Source organism: Zeus faber (genome assembly GCF_960531495.2).
Source record: "Zeus faber genome assembly, chromosome: 8".
NCBI classification, from domain to species: domain Eukaryota; kingdom Metazoa; phylum Chordata; class Actinopteri; order Zeiformes; family Zeidae; genus Zeus; species Zeus faber.
Window position 1 is genome coordinate 27,295,189 of NC_137195.1, and position 20,994 is coordinate 27,316,182.

The following is a 20,994-nucleotide window of genomic DNA, read 5'->3' on the forward strand; positions in this document are numbered from 1 at the left end:
AAATTAGGGCGACTTAGAGTCACCACTATGGGCGACAAACCGCCTTAGAATTACTGTGCTTTACAGCGCAAAATGATTTGTCCAGAATTGAGCTGTGAATCCTTTGCTGGACTCTTTGGTGGGATCGGAACTGCAACCTTTACTGTGTTTTCGGCATTAAACACATCTGTAGTTTATAGGATGGATGTTGGCGTGTGCGTACGTGTGTGTGTGTGTGTGTGTGTGTGTGTGTGTGTGTGTGTGTGTGTGTGTGTTGTTGGATGTGGGTAATACTTATTTGTTGTGTCAATGCCTCTGTGTTTATGATGGCATTCCAAACCATTGTAACCAGTTTGGCGACCTACAGATCTCTAAATGGAGCCTTACCAGAACATCACACCACACATAACTAAAACAACCAAAAATAAATGAATTCAGGCTTTGGTTTTGGTTACGCCTTTTTCCTGATCCCAGTTTTTTGTGGTTTTGGGCTTCCTTGTACCCACCCCACAGTGTCATGTGCAGGGCCAATGGCAACTTAGCAAGTGATGACTCTGCCATAATGACTCTTAAAAAAACAAAAACATTATTTGGAAAGGACCTTAAACATTATTGTATATCAATTAACTGCATTTGCATTATTCATAATTCCATACACCATTGTACATGATTCATTGGCCATTCTTAGGCTTTTTTCGAGCAAGCTGAAACTGGGCCTGCAGTTTGGACTGCTTCCACATCTGATGTGGCATCTGACCGTCTCGAATTCCCATCACCAAAGTCGAGAAGCTGGAGAGAACAATCCGCTCCTACATAAAGAAATGGCTTGGACTTCCGCATTGCCTTAGCAGTATCGGCTTGTATGGGAACGGTGCTCTGGAACTGCCTGTCTCTAGCCTTACTGAAGAATACAATTGCACCAAGGTGAGGCTGGACATGACCCTGGCTGAGTCTCAAGACATTGGGTTATGAGCAACTACTCCCAGGCTGATAACTGGGAGGAAGTGGACTCTGTCTGAGGCTGTAGAGCAAGCAAAATCTGCTCTCAGGCATGGAGACATTGTAGGTCAGGTGTACCCCTTACGCACCCCTGCTTGGAGTGCACCCCAGCAACTGGGGGTGCTTTCCTCTCCTTTCCTCCCTTATTTGCTGCCATAACTATGACAGGAAGAGGCCACGTGACCAGTGGCCTTCCTGGACCTAATTCAGTTTTTCAATACATGTTGTCATCTAATGCTCATGTTTTTGTGTAAATGTTGTTTGTTTCTATGTTTATTTGTCTCACAGTGGTGATTCTCCCCCTCTTGCAGTAGTGATCAGTTGTTTATAGATCCAAACATGATGAATAGTTCTCCAAGGGGGGGGGGGGGGGGGGGGGGTTGGTGGTGGTTCTCCATAACCAAAACTGTGCTCTTGTCGTTCTACAGGGCATCCACAGGACAGAGTTATTGCAGCAGTTCTTTAAGAATTACAAAGAGTTGCATTCCAGGTTGAGAACTTGAACTCCTCTTGCAGACTAACTCTGTCCTGGATGCAAATGGCGTACAAATACTGTGTTGTATGCCCAGCATGCTGACAGCACAGGTTCAAAAAAAAAAAAAGTAGTTCAGGTGTAGCACGGGAGAGACAAGTCGTCCCACTTAGCACAAAGCAACATCAGTCCATTGGCGAAAGCTGGTAGTTGCTTAGGTATGCCAGCAAAAGGAGAGAATGAGAGATGCAAAGCAGTCTCGGGCCAAACAGAGCCATTGCACAACATGGGAAAACCTGGAGCACGGCAAACTCACCTGGAAGGATTGGTGGGAGATGGAAGGAGGCAAAATTAGCTTCATCATCAGAGCCACCTACAATGTGCTTCACACTCCCACTGGAGAAGATCTATCTTGTCCGGTCTGCAAAACAGCAGCAACTCTAAGGCATATCTTTGCCAGCTGTAAACCCAGTCTTTTCCAAGGCCTCTATACCTGGAGACACAATCAGGTTCTCCAGCAACTGGCCACTATCCTGGAGCAAAGGATAACTGTTGCCAATCCCCTATCTTCCCAAATAACTGGCTTCGTACCAGCAGGACAACTCCGAAAGGTTCCAACTACAAGTAGGGAATCAAGCCTGCCGGACACAGCCCATGACTAGAAGATACAGGTGGATCTAGACCAGAAGCTCATCCTTCCGCCAGAGGTCATGACAACAAACTTCAGGCTGGACCCGGTCTTGTGGGCTATCTCACTGAGATCCCTACACAAATACACACACATGGGCAACAGGTAAATAACCCATCCCCATACACACATGGGGAGAGCCTCTGTCGTGACATGTCCAACTGCTCCCGGCTTGTTACATCTTGCCACTCTCTACAGTAAACTGGTGTATTTGCAACATCTCTGCCTGTGTCTCTGTCCGGGGGCCCTAAAAACGCCACTCGGGTGGCGTGTGGCAGGCGGAAATGCCACAGTTTATTTTGTATTGTTTTTTGCATATTCTCAATGTTCCATCTTCCATGTATTCCTTACCGTTACTCTACAGTATATTGGCAATTGATTCAGGTAATCCTGTCAGGTTTGTTGCCTATCTATCTATCTATCTATCTATCTATCTATCTATCTATCTATCTATCTATCTATCTATCTATCTATCTATCTATCTATCTATCTATCTATCTATCTATCTATCTAACGAGGCCGTAGGGGGTTCCAGGCTTTTTCTGGACGTCCCCTGTATCCCTGCCATTCAAAAACAAAACAAAAAACATACACGTTTACATTAGTTTAAGACACAATGATGTTAACCTGGTTTCTAGCGAATAGGGAGTTGGATTGTGTGACGTGACATTGTTGTCTGCCGTTGTCCCCGCGAGTGACGAGTCCTGGGGGATAATGTGGGGTCCTGCACTGACTTGGTTGGTTTGTAGCTTGTCGCTCATTTTTGTTGTTGTTGTTGCAAATCCACCATCGAGAAACGTGTCTGATCAATCAAGGGAGACAAAAGGCCACCGTGTCGCTGAATGTCTGATGAGTCATAATAAAACAAAAACACATAGGAGGGCTGCTTTGAAATAAACACTTTTGTTTCCCTTGATGAGCGTCGCTGAAGGGGTGTGTGTGTGTGTGTGTGTGTGTGTGTGTGTGTGTGTGTGTGTGTGTGTGTGTGTGTGTGTGTGTGTGTGTGTGTGTTTGTGATGCTCTCTCCTCTACTGTAGTCAAAGCAGTTTGAGGCCAGCTCCCTGCTCTTAAAATGTTTTGGGTGTAAAAGAGGAAGGCCAGAATCAAAGTTATTTGTTTTCGGAAGCTTCCAGCTTTTTATACGTCCTTAAGGCCCTGGCTTTCCCCCTCCCCAACACTTTCCAGCCACTAAGGATATTTGGCCTGTCAGCCAAATGAAATAAGCCACTTGGTAGACATTGCAAATCCCAGAGATTCTACACTCTCTGACGTCGCTTAATGTAGGATCTCAGCGTTGAGATGGATGATGGTAAGAAGCGTCTTTATTTTTTTTGAGCCTTCTGGAAATCTCTTCTATCTGTGATGGCAGGGAAAGCCAAAAGCTGGTCTGTGACAGGGGGAGACCCTGTGAAGTGCCCTGCGTACGCTGGAATGAATGGAAATACAATATATTAAAGAAAAGATGCATTCAAATCAAAGACAAGCAATGTCTTTCCTGTCCTGTTACTACTTAAGATTCAAGATTGTTCATATCTCACATGCAATTTTATAAGGACGGGGCAGTGAACGGATAAGGGGCAAACCCCAAGGACTGTGCAAAAGAAAACAAACAAAAAATAAACAATAACTAATCTATGTATTTATATACAAGTATGAACATAGAACAAATATATGTATGTATATGAATCTTTTCTGTGTGTGTGTATGTGCGGTAGTGCAGTACAGTGTTCAATGGGGAATACTATACCCAGTGGGATATATGGTATATAGTTCATATTTATAACCGAATTCACTTGTATTGAGACATGCAAGATGAAAAATAAAGTTTTATTTTTATTGTTTGATAAGAGAGATAAATAATAGTATTGATATAATTTGTATTACTATTGATAATAATAATAATAATAATATCTTAAAAGCACATATAACAAATATGTATATATATATTAAAAAAAAAAAAAAAAAAAATATATATATATATATATATATATATATATATAGTCTATTCCTCTTATTTCAAGTTTTTATTCCCACTCACTATATAACATATTTTATTATATTTTTTGCTCTTATTTTATTCTATTTACTAACTAAATGACGTTTTAGGAATCAGTTAGTTCAGTTAGTTTAGTGAGTTAGTTAATTAGTTAGCAACCGTGTCAGTTAGTACTTACTGTGCACCATCTCCGGGTGCTGCATATACGTATGATCGTATGTACAAGTATGTGACAAATAAACATCTTGAATCTTGAATATGTATCTATACATACTGTATATATATAAACACTGAAAATATGTATGTATATATATATATATATGTATGTATATATATATATATATATATATATATACATATATATATATATATATATATATATATATACATATATATATATATATATATATATATATGTATGTATATATATATATACATATATATACATATATATGTATATATATATATATATATATATATATATATATATACATACTGTATATATATAAACACTGAAAATATGTATGTATATATATATATATATATATATATATATATATATTCGTCAGTGTGTGTGTGTGTGTGTGCGTGCGGTGCAGAGAACGTGTCTGTTTACTTCTGACCAATCACCGCATCAGCTGATTTCAGCGTTTCCTGCTCCCGCCTCCACCGTTTGAAGGTGTGTAGCACTTCCGGGCTTCTGATTGGCTGGAATTTGGGCATGCGCGGTGCGCGCTCTAAAAAAAAAAAACAACAAAAAAAGAAACAAAAAAAACAAAACAACCAAAAAAAAACAAAACAACGCCGCGGCACGTGACTCCCTGTCCCGTCGCTCCCGTCACTTCTGCAAAACTCGGGGATGTGACGTTGCACCACGCACAAGGCAGACGATGGGATGGCAGGGAACGATGTATGTTTCTTTTCACCACCTGGGGGAGGGAAGGGGCGGTGGAGGCCACCGTCCGAACCACGTGCTGTTGTTTCCGCGCAAACGAAGTGACGTCTGTGTTTGTTTTCGCCAGAACCCGGGCCTGTGACGTCACCGGGTTGTTGGCGTTGCGATCGCCGTATTGTGAGACAACCTGTTATCGCCCACCGTCAGTACATTTCGTTCTGCCTTTTTTCCTTGAAGCCGGTTGCTTATTCTACGGTTGTGGTTAACTTTTTATTTTTTACTTTACAGCACGATGGGATCACTGGTAATGTGTTGATACAATCAGAATCAGTTTATTGGGCTTTCATATATAAGTTGGTGCGTTGTAGTGCAGATAAACGACAGACAAAAAGGCTATGAGGGGGGCTAAGGGTAATACATGTCGTTGGATATTTCTTTAACATTATGAATAATATCCATAAGTGTATGGACACTGCTAATAACGTACAATCTAATGTATTACATTATATAAAATACATATTGCAGGACAGTGCATAACACATTTTACAGTTTGTTTTTACTTATTTTACATTGTTTACAGGTTATTTCACATTTTATTATAATATAATATAATATAATATATATATAATATTGCACGTGGGACCCGGATGTACTATAAACAAAATAAATAAAATAAAATCCACAATTGTTGGATTAGAATCCGAATCACACAATAAAATGTAAAAATCAGAACAAAACAAAATAAAAACAAGCTAAATATTTACATGAATTCGGTCGGATCTTTAATAAACAGTGTTAACAATTATCTGTGCAACGGGTAGAGTGTGCAAATGATCAGGATGTAAATACATTTTGTTCATGGAAAACAATGACATTTGGGAATGGAAAACATTCATTCATTTTCCAGTCATTGCAAAACTCAAGCCGCGCTTCGTTTCGACGGCACCCCGAACAGAGGACACCCCGGGACGGGGGGTGGGCGCTTGGGTGGCGGTGGAACTCGGAAGGGGTAACGGCGGACTGCGGGGGGCGGGGCAGGGGGCGGGGCTTGCCTTCAGGGGGGGGGGGAGGGGTTGGAGCCTGCGTGTGTGTGCGCGCGTGTAAATGTATGCATGCAAGTGTGTGTGTGCGTGCGTGTGTGTGTGCGTGTGCGTGCCTGTGTGTATCCTCCTCCCCGGTGCAGGAGATGAGCCTGCGGTCCGTGCAGCCGCTTCACTGCCCCATCCATCCAGTTGGGGAATGCCTCGCACCGCGGACCGGGCTCGCCGTCTCTCATCCAGACCCCACCAGCTGACCTCCCCCCCGTCCCCTCACTGATCTGGCTTAAAGGTTAGTGGGTTTTTTTTTTTTGTTTGTTTGTTTTTTAAATCTCTATAAGTTTTTGTAGGGTTATTATTTTTTTTTGTGCCACATGTAACGGGGGTCCGGTGTGATTTAGCGGTAGCGCCGGGGTGGGAACACATGTGCGCACTGCGCTGCTCTCTCTAAACGAGGGGGTGACGGGGGGGGGGTGGGTTCAAATCCTCCACGGGTCGAGGCTTTTAGTCAGCGATCCACGCGGCTTCCCCACAAGTTTCACTGCGCTTTCTGTGTGTGGTATGCATCGTCAAACGGAAACTGTGCCCTCGAAGCTTTTCCGCCGCAGCCAGGCAGCCCATGCCGGCCGTGCCCGGGTCTCCATATACGGCTGTGATAGGCTGCTCTCGCTCCCTCCTGACGATCCACCGCCTTGTTTACAACTGCCTGACTGGGGGTCTACAATAGATCCCCAAACCACTTTTTTTTTTCATCCAACAATGAATCACAGCCCCCGCCTCCCTCCCCTGATGTGTGAGTTTCACCATTTGCTTTGGGGGTGGGAGAGAGAGACATGCACTGTAAGGAAATGCACTGTATTTATCCATGTGTATGTGCATGTGTCTATACACTCACTGGCCACTTTATTAGGTACACCTGTTCAATTGCTTGTTAACACAAATAGCTAATCAGCTAATCACATGGCAGCAACTCATTGCATTTAGGCGTGGAGACATGGTGAGGATGACTTGCTGAAGTTCAAATGGGGAAGAAAGGGCATTTAAGCGACTTTGAACGTGGCACGGTTGTTGGTGCCAGAAGGGCTGGTCCGAGTATTTCAGAAACTGCTGACCTACCGGGATTTTCACGCACAACCATATATCCAGTGAGCGGCAGTTGTGTGGACGAAAATGCCTTGTTGATGTCAGAGGTCAGAGGAGAATTGGGCAGACTGGTGTGAGACGATAAAAAGGCAACAGAATCTCAAATAACCGCTTGTTACAACCAAGGCATGCAGAATACCATCTCTGAACTTAGAACACATCGAACCTTGAAGCAGACGGGCCACAGCAGCAGAAGACCACACCGGGTGCCACTCCTGTCAGCTAAGAACAGGAAACTGAGGTTACAATTTGCACAGGCTTACCAAAAATGGACAATAGAAGATTGGAAAAATGTTGCCTGGTCTGATGAGTTTCAATTTCTGCTGCGACATTCAGATGGTAGGGTCAGAATTTGGCGTAAACAACATAAAAGCATGGCTCCATCCTGCCTTGTATCAACGGTTCAGGCTGGTGGTGGTGGTGTAATGGTGTGGGGGATATTTTCTTGGCACACTTTGGGCCCCTTAGTACCAATTGAGTATCGTTTAAACGTCACAGCATACCTGATTATTGTTGCTGACCATGTCCATCCCTTTATGACCACGGTGTACCCATCTTCTGATGGCTACTTCCAGCAGGATAATGCACCATGTCACAAAGCTCAAATCATCTCAAACTTGTTTTTGAACATGACAATGAGTTCACTGTACTCCAATGGCCTCCACAGTCACCACACCTCAATCCAACAGAGCACCTTTGGGATGTGGTGGGAGATTCGTGTCATTGGATGTGCAGCCAACAAATCTGCAGCAACTGCGTGACGCTATCATGTCAATATGGACCAAAACCTCTGAGGAATGTTTCCAACACCTTGTTGAATCTATGCCACAAAGAATTAAGGCAGTTCTGAAGGCAAAAGAGGGTCCACCCCTAATAAAGTGTCCGGTGAGTGTATGTTCGGTAATGTTTACATATTTTTGACTGTACTATAGTTTATCCCCACTTATTGTACTTATAGCCATCACTTTTTGTTTTCCACTTGCTTTGGCAATGTAAATGTGTTTCCCATGTCAATAAAGCCCATTTAATCAAATTAGAGGGAATGAGAAAGACGGGCTGCAATTTTGAAAAAGTTGTTACAATTTCAAAAATCTTTTAGGTTTTTATGCTTTGCTTTTTGGTTTACACTTGCTTTGGCAATAAAATGCAAACCCATGCCAATAAAGCCCATCAAATTGAATTAGAAAAAGAAAGAGAGCCAATTTACCGAGGTTACTTGGAAAGCTACCAGTCTAGTCTAGTCTTCTAGTACATTGTGAAAATGGACTCAAGATAGTGGTAATTTATGTTGAGTTTGAAAAAATGTTTTAGGCCATTTATCAGGAGACCTTCCATGAATCACCGGAGGTGTAATAGGATACGCCGAGGCCATGTTGTTTCATGGTGATGTCATTAGAGATATTATAGGAGTAATCTCAGGTTTTAATGATAATGACTCTCCCCAAAACAAAGCTTCATTGATCATGTAATATGGCGTGTCCTCTGGGCACATTGCCAAGTCAATTTCTTCATTGGCTGTATTTTGTGGATTCTGCAGAAAGTTGCATAACCGCACAAAATTCTAAGTAGCGTAACTGTTGATATGCAGCGTTGTGTCTTGAATGGATATCGCGGCTCACGGTGGGGGAGTGCACTTTCTGACAGAAGATTCTGAGGATTGATCTACGGTGCAGCGGTTGTTCAGCCGTTTCTAAAGACTGCATTTTCAGGCAATCTTTTTTTCAACTCTGCCAGCTCCTCTTGGAAAGCTCCTGAAAAATATTGACCAATGCCACTGTTTCCCAGAGTCTTTAAAAAAATGATTGTCAATTCCACTGCTAAATTGGTGGGTTCTCTGCCAGATGATGCCAGCTGAAGTCAGGGGCTCAGAGGACAAAAATGTGTTTGGGGTATTGATTTTGTGTATGAGTGCAGTCTTATTTTCCTTTTTCATTAAATAAATCAGTGTCGGTGGCTATAATTTGAGCAAAGTGAAGTGCTCCTGTCCTTCTGTGAATGTTGCCACACTGCCCCGCTTACTTACACAATTCACATGTAGAAACCGATGCATGTTATCTAAGAAATAGTTTGATGCCGACAGTGTTAGGCACCCTCTAGTTCATGCACTCCTTGTCTCTGGTGAGGACGTCTGTTTGCCTAACCTCAACTTCTGTATTTAAATTTCTTTATGTGTATTTATTGTTTTGTGGTTAGATCTTAGTTTACATGGAAACCTCACAGTTCTGGCTGCGGTTTTCCTCTCCTCCACCCGCCAGCTCCTGTCTTACTTTTTCAAGTCCATGCTCAATCAGAGCAGGCATGATGGGGCATGAACCCGGCACGGCTACAAGCCAGAAAGACTGCACATATAGCACTCAACTGGGAGTGCGATAAAGATACTCGCGAACCTGAGACCTGTTTGATCGTGTCCCGGCGAGATGTTATCAATCCATACCTAATCATTTATTGATTAGCTAAACCATGTCTTTGGGAGTAATCATTAATGGTTCCAGGCAGGTTGTTCCACAGTCCAAACTTAATCCACATTTTAGACCCTGGTGGCTGACTTACAGGCGGGCCAGGCACAAATTCAACATCATGACATTAAGATATTGTCATAACATCATTAAAACATTGACATATAGTGTATTTATGTAAGAATGATTTTGATGATGCGTCCCAAGATGTGTCTTAATATGCCCCCATGTCTCCTAACTTTCATGTGTATATAGTTTCTGCTTTCACCCATGGGTGAATGTGCCAGAGTTCTCATACTTGCTGGTCGTGGTGGTACAAGAGCTTGTGGTCCTGCCCTAGGCAGCATTCCTTTGGGCCTTGCGTCAGCCAGCAGTCATTCAGTGCTGGTTAGGCTTGGCCTATAGACTGTTAATACCCCCCTCCCTGATGTCATGACACCATTAACCCAAGCCCACTGCTAGACTGCCTCGCAGTTCATGTCAGTCGACTGACTCTGCGGCCGAGAAAGTTCACCTTCCTCGCCTTTTTGCTCAGCTAGGCTGGCAGACTAGGAAAGAAAAGGCCTGTGATCAACACTGCATTTCTTCTCATGCCGTGTATGGTGGTGTGGGCTTGAGATTCATGTTGGAAAGTACATGTACATGTACATTTGCCCAGGCAATCTCCATAACAGCTACTTAAAAGCATTACATTTGTCATCTACTGTATGAAAGTAAAAGCAAAGCAATTCTTGCTCAGTTGTCATATTCCCTTACTATTGAGATTAAAGACGTCAGGATATGATATTTCTAAATAAACTATGGTGTTCGCTCGGATTTGTGATACTAAGATTCACTTTCTACGTTCTGCTGATTCAAGCAAAGCGTTATTGACTCATTTGTATAGTTGCTTACTTTGTCATCTCTCCTGTTTCCCTAGTTGTAGAGATTTTCTTTATTCATGTACGTTTTTGCATTATTTGTTCAGGACGCATACTGTATGCATAAAAACCCCAAATGCTAAACAAACCACTGTGTTTGTAATTGCCCTTGCCAGCAAAGCAAACAATACTCATGACTAATGTGACCACTTTTCGGTTATATTACAGCCCAATTGATGTCCTAACCCTACCTGGTATCGCAACTCGGTAAAACCGCTGGCAATCACATTCAAGTTTTGAGAGGCTTCATTTCTAGGAATCCAATTGCTTTGCCGGGGGGGGGGGGCATTGCGGTGTTCTTCGTTCCACTCCTTGCTTATCCATACTGTAAATAGGGACCTGTACAAACCTGATTCTCACCGCCTTCTAATTGTGACCTAAGGTGATGCAATGCTTGCCTGTCTAACCGCCGCAGTGTACGGTGGATTGAGTTTCTCAATGTCTGGAGCCGGTCCAAATGTGGCTGCAGAGCCCAAGGCCATGTGAGAGACAAGAATGTTGCCTTTATTCCGCAGGTTGCTAAACGGCTCAGGGAGCCTCGGATGCTGTGGCCGCGTACAGGGAGCGCAGTGTTGACGCGGGCCGGCGTGCCAAAAGAAACACCTTTCCTACTCCCGGTCTTTGTTCCCCTCTCTCTCTCTCTCTCTAACTGTCCCACACTTTCCTCCGATCTCTCTCTTAATTTTTATCTCCGTATTCTCTACCATTCCCACTCACTCCCACTCGCTCTCTCTTTCTGACTTTCTAGGTCTCGGGTGCTCTCTCTCTAACCTCAGGCCCGTCTCTGTCTTTTAAGGTGGATACAGTATATATGCCGCAGTTAACCTGACCACGATTGAATAATCTGGGTGTGTTAAACAAAGTCTATTCCACCATCCTCCTTTTTGATCAGATGTTGCGAGTACGGTCTTTACATGGCGGTATTCTCAATATTTCCTTATTTGGAACTGTAGTGTGCATGTAAATGCAAGTGTCGTGCCCTGCCTTTCGCTATACCAAAGCAAAACAAGCCATGGTTAGCTAGCTCTGGTAGTCTTTTTTTCTCTCACAGGAATATTTCCCCAGCAAGCAACATCAGAACAATGTAGGCCTTTTTACATATATTTTTGCAAGTTCCGTTTTTTCAATTTTTTTATTTTCTTGTTACTCCAAGATGTACCTGTAAATAGGGTTTACAATAGTGTATTTTAAGGCTATCGGAGTTAATCTAAGTCCCTCTTAATATGTACCTTTTTTTCCATTTTTCCAATATGTACCTTGTAAAGGTTTGGCCAACTTTGACTTGAGCATTTTACTGATATACATAGGAATAATGATCTAACTAATTTAACTCATACGGTTAATGCACTTAGTTGAATGTGTTATTATCAAATAGAACACTATTGTCAATCTGAAAGTCACTCTTGCAGTATTAGTACTTAACACTGATCATAAGGGCCGGGCGATATATCAATTTAATATTGGTATTGTTATGTGAGAGTAGATATCGTCTGGGATTTTTAACATTGTGATATAGTTAAATATCCTTGTGCTTCCTCTCCTGTATAAGCAGTGCTTTCAGCCTCTATTACTTTATCGGTGACTGTTTCAAACAAAACAAAGTGGTATTTTCACAACATAAGGTGGTACGGGGATGATGATGGCAAATATTTATGACCCATACTTTAACCAGAGTAAAGCTTGACATTTATATGTCAAAAAAAAAAGAGGCTGTATTGGTTCGCCAGCTTAGCCAAAATTTCACACCGGACACCGAGAATTCTTTACTGGTCCTAACATTCTTAACTTCATACCCTAACCTCTGCAACTGTTCAGAGTGCACATTTGTTCATGAGTTCATAATGGATTATCAATAAAAGTCCAGATATCATGTTAAAGAAATTACATCAATTTCAGAATAGTTGTTAAATGTTTGTGTTTAAAATAATTTTCCTTTCTGTTCTTGATAAATATTAAATCCAATAAAAGTCAACTTCAATCATCACATTTAAAATAGAATTAACATATCACTGTGCGTCATTGTTGGTTGTCAAATCCAGCTCCCTCCCATCACAAAACCACACCCGACCGTTCTGTTTCGTTTGGGAAGACGTCAAAACACAGTGGTTTGAAGTGCTCCGAGCGCTGTTTTATGACGTCTTCCATAACACGACAGTGACCCGACCTACCATTTCATAGCACTCCTTAAAAACACTACGCCATAAACAGCGTTTAGCATAGACAATGCCGTGAGAAGACGGGAGGGCCATCCATTTAAAATAGCAACGCAGTGGCCCACGATGGCGGCCAAGTTGTGCGCGAGCACCGTAACACCCAGAGCCCGGTCATTCATCTTACCCATTGCATAAGACCAGTTCTCAAGCAGCCCAATGAAATCCTCATCCAATTAGGCACTGTCCACGTTTCCAAAAGGCCCTTTCTCTCAGAGACTGGTGGCATTCAGGCTTCCCCTCCCCACCATGACATCAGGCCCTCTCTTATAGCCCCACTTTACGCTGCTGCACTCAAAGAAAGAAAGCTGCCAATTAATGAATAATCAACATGTGCGACAGGCACATCCAGTGAGGAGTGACCACCATCTAATTTGCTGATTAAAACAGAGGACAGAGATGCTCTGTTCCGCTCTCTTTCTCCCTTTTTTTTCTCTCTCTCTCTCTCTCTCGCTCTGTGTTTAGTGATGCTCTGGAAACTGCAATCAACTGCATGCACACGCAAGACCTGAAGGATGTATGCATGCACGCAGACACTTAAATACACACTCTTACCCCAACAACTAAATTCCAGAAGCCTGTCAGTACAATTATTTTCACTGCTTTCTTCTGGGGATGCCAACACTAAGAATCGGTATTATCAGTCACTAGGTATCAGTAGCTCCACTGCCTCACCTGAGTCCACTAACCTGACATAGTTTTTGCAACAAATTAAGATCGAGCCTTTTCCATTTTGTTCTAGTTAACGTGATGGCGATAGTGACAGTGTTTAGTCAAATTTACATGCCTCTTGCAAGCAAAGAAATAGCCATGCTAGAATTGATTCCGCCGTGAGTTTGCGAGCTTCAGATCGGAGTAATCATATACAGTTAGGTTGCCCCAGACACCCCCCCTGTACAGAATATATATTTCAATAGGTCAGCCCGCTATGAGATGTTTTGATAACTCACTGTGTCGTGCTAAATACTGGGGTTGGAAGCGCCTGGCCTGTTCAAACATGTACAGTACAATAATTGACCTCCCCCCCTTTTTTTTTTTTTTTTCTGAGGGGTTGTGCCACGGTCACCACACCCCCTTCAGTGGGTTTCTCCACAGCTCCCCAGACACCGAGTTGGATGCGTGCCATCTCTGGAATTAAGATGCTGTTTATGTTCTGGAGGGGGAGCACTGCAGGCCCGAGAGGCGGGGGACTGTGGGGGTGTTGGGGTTGGTTTGTCCAAGGGTGATGTTTTTTTGGAGGGGGGGAGGGAAATTATTTGAGGCAAGGGTGTGAACTCTTTTACATAGATACATATATTTCATTCATTTGGGACGTGTAGCGCTATTTTCCCACAATATTTCTTCTGAAAGTGCATAATCTCTGTTTTTACTCTTCTATGCTATGTTTGAAAGAAGAGTGAGAAGGGTGTAACACCCCAACCTCCCACTAAGGGTAGAACCCTAAATCCCCAACGCTTTAAGAAACAACAACCTAAACCACACCAATACAAAACAAGGAGTAGCCAGTTGAATTACAGTTCTTTGTTTTGTCTTTTACAGTGGGCCGCACTGTGTTCTTTTTGATAGTACCTTCCCCCAAGGATGAGAACTAACCACCTAATTTAAGGCATACTTCTACAATTGAGAGATTTGAGTCTCGTATAAGGCAATTCTCTGGATTCCATGAAATGAGTGCTTTCACCCTGTTTTTACCCCTCCCCACCTCGCTCCAGGTATCGGTTTAGATCACAGAGATGACAGTCCTGACAAGGCGGGATAGCTCCGGGGTGCTGTTGTTGTATTTCTCCATCCCTGTGGGAGAACTCTGGAGCGCTGCAGAGTGAGATCGCTGCGCTGGTTCCACAGCACCTACAGCGGGTCAATCACTGGAGTTTTATTTTTTGACTTTTCTGCTTTAGTTTACATCCAGTGGGGGTTTTAACCACTTTTTCATCAACTAACATACCTGTCCATAGCACAAGTCTTGGTTCCCGGACTCCCTTTCTCTCTTTCTCTCTTCTCACACACGCACACACACGCTCAAGGCAGTGTTTCCCTCGAGGCCTTTGACACTTCAGTCTGATAAGGCGATAAGTGGTGTCAAAACTAGTTCCAGCCCCAGTGCTTGGCTTTTCTACTGCCCCGGGGGCTCAGTGCATGAATCACGGGGCTTCTCCGCTCTACCTGACTTTAGAAAAAGGCGCCTTTTCATCTTGCGATACAAAAGGAGTAGACTTACAGCCAGTCTGTGTGTGTGTGTTCGTCTGTCTGTTTGAGGGAGAGAGAGAGACCCACACACAGAAAGTGACTCTCTCTCTCTCTCACACACACACACACACACACACAAACTTTACCTTATGTTCTTTCCTTTCTCTCATCAACCCCTCTTTCCCATTGCTGGCAAGAAATGCATGAACAAATCAATGCATGCCCTTTCAGCTGGCGCTTATGTGGATGTATGGCATCCACATTGTTTTTTTCACCCCGTACCCTATGTGGAAAGAATGTCCTCTGCATTCCACATGGGACTGAGGAGAGCTGTTGAAACTCCACCTAAAGTGTTGCCCAGTCCAATCAGCTGAACAGTGTGGTGTAGAGAAGGACTTTTTCCTTTTTTAATCCTCATTAATGTTAGGGACATTTTATTTACACACGGGCAGCCAAGGGGTATAGTTCATGCAGGGACTCGGGAGGTTTATTACGAGAGTAACTGCAGTTTTCTGCCGTTACCTACTGAGCGCGTCCAATCGCGCCGTTTAGGTTTTCAAACCTTGTGGGAGGCGTTACGGTATTCTTTTGTGTCCGGAGAGTCGGGAAGATGGAGTCTCTCTGATTTTGCTTCATGAAAAGTGAAACGATCTGGAAATTGATGAGGGGCTTCAGTAGAGACTTTAGCCAGGCACCCAACTTGAAAGTTTAGCCACTCAACATGTTCTTACTTGTGCTATTTTTGCCTAATCACCCAGAGAGAGAAACCGAGAGTGACACCAGCCTTTCAGTGGCTTTCAACACCATAGTTGCTCAACATTTCTACATGCAGAAGCATCTTAAATTGTATGGCAAATTGTGAAGGCCCGACCAACCAAAAAGCTTGGTTGATTTGGAAAGTTAGTCATTCATTAATACAGAGAGACACTGCTGTACACAAGCCGTTTTTCTCTCCCGTTTATGTATGTGTACAGTTGAGAGTTTGTCCTGGGGGAGCGAGCCCTGGGGTAGTTTTCCCATCGTTTAATTTTGGCCAGTCTGTGTGGCACAAAGCTTCTGTTTGCGACACATTGCTGGATACCCCAGCTAAAAATAATAGCAAACCATTTAGAATGTTGCCTCAATTAGAACTGGATGGGAATTTATAGAAAAGCGAACTTGGCACAGAGACATGAAGAGATCGGTAGGCAAGCAGACAGAGAAAACAAGTATACACATGTAAACAAGTGGACAGACTGGTAGACAGGTTGAATATAGACTCGTAGAAAGGTACGCAAAGATTACAGTTTATGGGGAACATTTGGAAGCAACATTACAAAACCATTCATATTTTCTTCCTTCAGTTCCCATTAGAGAAAACTAAATAATAAAACTAACAAGGGTAGTTCATTGAATGCCATCCAGTGAATGAACATTTTTCTGTCACTAATTTTAATGCTATACCTATCTGTAGTATCCATCATACGTTGATGATTAAAGTTGAACTCCTGTTCCCTCTTTATTTGACTGTTCCGGTCTTTGAAACAATGTTGTTATGTGGAATGGAGGAGTGGGGACATTGACATAATTCCATCATAGCTAGTCTTCTAGCCTTTACATCCACCTTTGGTCTGTTTATCTGGCCAGGCCTCATGAGCTGTCACTCTGCAAAAGAGGAGATCTCTTCAGGGAAATGTTGCTACAGTTTCAATTAGGCTTAACTTTAAATAGCTTGTGTTGCTGCCTCGTCGCTGATTCCAGACCTAGCCTTTGGCTCCTCTTCAGGGCTTAACACTCTGGGATGTTAAAGCTGGACCTCGTGCGACATATAAGCACTGTTACCCGGTTAACCACTGCAATGACCAAGCATTCTGGCCCACTGCTATCCAAATGAACTTCATGTTTATTAACAGCTTCATTCCTTATTTGCTCATTGTAGTGGAAGAAAGAAGGAAGATCCCTTCAAAGGTTGCGCTGATGGGGTGCTTTTTTCAGCGGCAGTTTACCAAGATGTAAACTGCCGCTGATGTGACATGTAAGATGTTTACCAAGATGTTCTGGTAGATTCTCAACCGAATGATGATTCCCTTACGCTCTCGCTTAGACTTCTGAGAATAGATTTGTTCATATGTTTCAGTGCCAGTAAATGGCATTTATCTGCCTCATTCTGAGTTAAAGGCTTGGCGTCCTTGGCCTTTCAAGTCAGGAACGGTTGATTACGATCCAACATCAGTGCAGTCAATCATTACACCATTATTATTGATTGAGAGGATTGCAAAAGCATTGAAAACAGCTGCTGAAGTTGAAAGTATTCACACTGATAGAAGAAGAAAATAAGAAGTCTCCTTCAACAGGAGAAAGGGAGAGTCTTGTTCAGTTTCAACAGGTTTCTGGAGGCGGTGCGTGTATGTTTAAAGATGTGCGCCATTTTTAAGGCACTAGTCTGTATACTCTCTAACTTGCTGCTCTGTGTGAAGCTTGAGCACAAAATCACTTTAATTACTCCAGATGCAGTCACCTCACTGCTGGGTACAGCCGACAAACCCTAAATCCCCCAACACACGCACACACCATCTTGTAGGAGGTTGATGCTGCTTCGATAATTGCACCGTCAGGGTCAGAGATGGTTAGGGTTCAGCACACTGTTCATGTGGAAGGACTCAAGTGAAAAAAGGCACTCCGGTGAGGTCTAATCCGCAAAACTGTAAGAACTCAGACTTTGTCAGGAGCGGTGGGGGCGATTACACGTAGGTGCGTGTGTGTTGGGTCAGTGTGTCAGTCTGGCCGAGTGACATGTAAGCGCTGAGAAAATCAGTGCTGAAGGGTCTTATAACGCTACATGGAGCACCTGAGCCTTTTCCCATGTTCCGTCACACGCACAGCCGTTAGCAATGTCAGGTATGTTGTAGCCTTCAGTGGCTACTTTGAAGCCAGCTGTAGTTAGTCCTGTGAGCTCGGACATCTAAAGGGAAATTCCGCCACATACTGTATATATCAGACTAGATATTAACTGGGATTTTAGACTGTTCAAGCTGTTCTGACCTATCCCTCTAATCACTTTGTGATAATCCACATAACTAATGATTGTTTCTCAAGTAAATATCTCATGAAAGCACAAATGGTCATTCTCAAAATATGATCAAATTATTGATATCAAGGTGTATGTAAAAAACTAAAAATAATGTGAATAGATGATTCATTTTCACATCATTTCAAGGCTACCTCACATTATTTGATGTTATTTGAAACATACAAACATCCTTGTGTAACATGAATTGGAAAAGCAATTACCATCGAATAGATGTATTTATATACAGTATGTATATAAAATGTATATTATGACCCTCCAGCCAGCTGTACAGGCCTTATCCATTCCGTCAGCTAGTTTGAAGCTTCCAATATGAGGCTGACTGGACATTTTAGGTTGATTGTTTATTTGCTTTATTTTTTTGTAAACTGTATCTGTAAATATTTCTGATGACCTTTCTGCCGACCATCTCCTCCACTCAAACTTCACCTCTGCGGTTTCCACAGCGAAGACTACCTTCTACATCTCGGAAATCCACTCATCTGCCTCCAACCCCAGTAAACTGTTTTCCACCTTCAACTACCTCCTCAACCCCTCAACCCTTTTCCCTTTCAGTTGATGACTTTGCCACCTACTTTGTCAAGAAGGTGGAAGAGTTGCTCAGTTGCTCCATCACGCACCCTGGCTCCTCCTCCCATTTGGGCTTGCATCCTTTGATCCTCAGAAGATGTCTTGACGCTCGTCCAATCCAATCAACCCACCAACCGGCTCCTGGATCCGAGTCTACTAGAGTCAAGGCTTTACTCAAGAAATGAACCCTCGATCCAGCTGTCCAGAACTGCACACTGGTGTCCCTTCTCTCTTTACCATCAAAGACCTTCGAGCAAGCCGTCTCCAATCAACTCACTCTCTACCTCTCCCAGAACGACCTTTTCGACCCGCTTCAATCTGCCTTCCAAGACTTCCCACTCCACTGAGACTGCTGTCCTTGCTTTCATGGAGACTCTCCACACTGCCATCCGTTCTGTCCTGATTCTCCGAGATCTGTCTGCTGCCTTCAACACAGTTAAACATGAAATACCTTTCTCCAACCTCTCTGAACTTGGAATTAAAGGATCTACGCACGCCTGAATAACATCATACTTGGCCAATCGCTCATACCAGGTCTCATGGAGAGGATTCCTATCCAAACCTTTCAGCCTAAACACGGAAGTCCTTCAAGGTTCGGTCCTGTGGCCTCTACTGTTCTGCTCCTCCGTATCGCCAATCACTGGTCAGGTTCCAGACTCCAATTTGCTTAACTCCTCAACCCTTGCAGGCCAACTCGCTCCTCTGCCGTTACGTGGTCTCAATGGTCGTTGTTCTGATCCCGTGCTTCCTGTCCACGTGTTACCAGTCCCAGCTCTTCCAGTCCGTCCTGCTACTGTTTCTCAGCCACCAGCTTCCTCTGCCAGCCTGCCAGCCTGTTCTTCCAGGATTCACCTGAACCTGTACCATTCCCCAGTTTGTAGTAAAAACTCTTAAAACGTCTGTCTGCCTCCTGTGTCTGCATTTGGGTTCTGTTGCTAGTTTACCTCATGATCCGACCAAGAATGGACCCAGCAGACACAGACCACCTTGGTAGTGCCAGCTGCACAAGGAGTCACTATTTGGTGGCATGAGCAGCAGCTGACCAATACTGCAGAGGGACTCCAGGAGATGGCGGTACACCACTACTGACGCCCCGGCTGTCTTGCAGGCCCGAGTTAATGACATCCTGCGGGATATGCTGAATCGGTTTATCTTAGTCTACCTTGACTACATCCGGATTTTCTCCAGGTCCCAGTCTGATCATGTCCAGCAAGTCCTCCAATGCCTTCTGGAAAATCAGCTCTTTGTCAACGCTGAAAAGGGTGTGTCCCATTCCCCGTCTGTAACATTTCTGGGTTATGTCATCGCCAAGGGCCAGGTAAAGATGGACCCAGCTAAGGAGGGAGCGGTATTGGAGTGGCCGCATCTATCCAGACAGTCGCAAGCAGCAACAAAGATTCCTGGCGTTTGCTAACTTTAATCTGAGATTTATCTGCAACCTCAGCCGAGTTGCGGCTCCTTTAACTGCTCTGACCTACACCTCAAGGCAGATTCAGTGGACCCCAGAGACTGAAGCTGCTTTCACCAACTTCAAGAACCGATTCACCTCACACCCCATCCTCATTCAGTGGATCTGACGAAGCAGTTTGTGCTGGAGGTGGACGCCTCTGCCGTGGGAGTTGGGGCCATCCTCTCACAGCGCTCTACAGAGGATGGTAAGCGTCACCCTTACAATGTGGGCAATCATGAGCTTCTGGCAGTTAAGCTGGCCCTGGAAGAATGGCGACACTGGCTGGAGGGGTCCGAACAACCGAACCTGGTATGGACCCACCATAAGAGCCTGGCTTACATCCAAACGGCGAGATGATTTAGGGTTGTTTCAATTTCACTCTGATCTACAGACCTGGCACCAGAAATACCAAACCAGATGCACTCTCCTGTCTGCAGGGCAAGGAGGAGACTAGTTCCAGCCCTGAGACGATCCTGCCTGCTTCCTGTGTCCTTGCAACTGTAATCTGGGGAATTTTAAATAAGGCAGACTTAACTGTCACCCTGGCATCTCCTGCACATTGGAATTTCTGTATTAATTTCTCCATAGATGGTTCTAGTGGCCGTCTATGGAGGAGGACACTAAGTCTTTTGTTTCTGCTGGTTCTGTCTGTGCCCAGAACAAGACTTCCACCAAACCCAGCTCGGGTCTCCGGCACCCCCTGCCGGTCCCTCTGCATCCCTGGTCATACTTGCGATTGGACTTTCACCAGCCTCCCAAATCAGTAAATTCTCCCATTTTCTGCCATTTCCCAAATGACCCACTGCCATGGAGACAGCCAACCTCTTGGTTAAGGAGGCCTTCTAGATCCATGGCCTCCCCTGTGACCTGGTGTCTGACCGGGATCCCCAGTTCACCGCAGCAGTTTGGAGGGCCTTCTCTTCCT

At 43.9% G+C, this 20,994-nt stretch overlaps 1 protein-coding gene across 2 annotated transcripts in view; it reads left to right on the top strand.

Annotated features, from left to right (window-relative positions):
- Positions 1 to 6,111: 6,111 nt before the first annotated feature.
- grb10b (growth factor receptor-bound protein 10b) overlaps positions 6,112 to 20,994 on the top strand; it is a 79,288-nt gene continuing 64,405 nt past the window's right edge. For both annotated transcript variants that reach the window (XM_080005279.1, XM_080005280.1), the window contains exon 1: positions 6,112 to 6,358. The gene's annotated coding sequence lies outside the window, so the exon portion shown is untranslated. The remainder of the gene's footprint in view (positions 6,359 to 20,994) is intronic.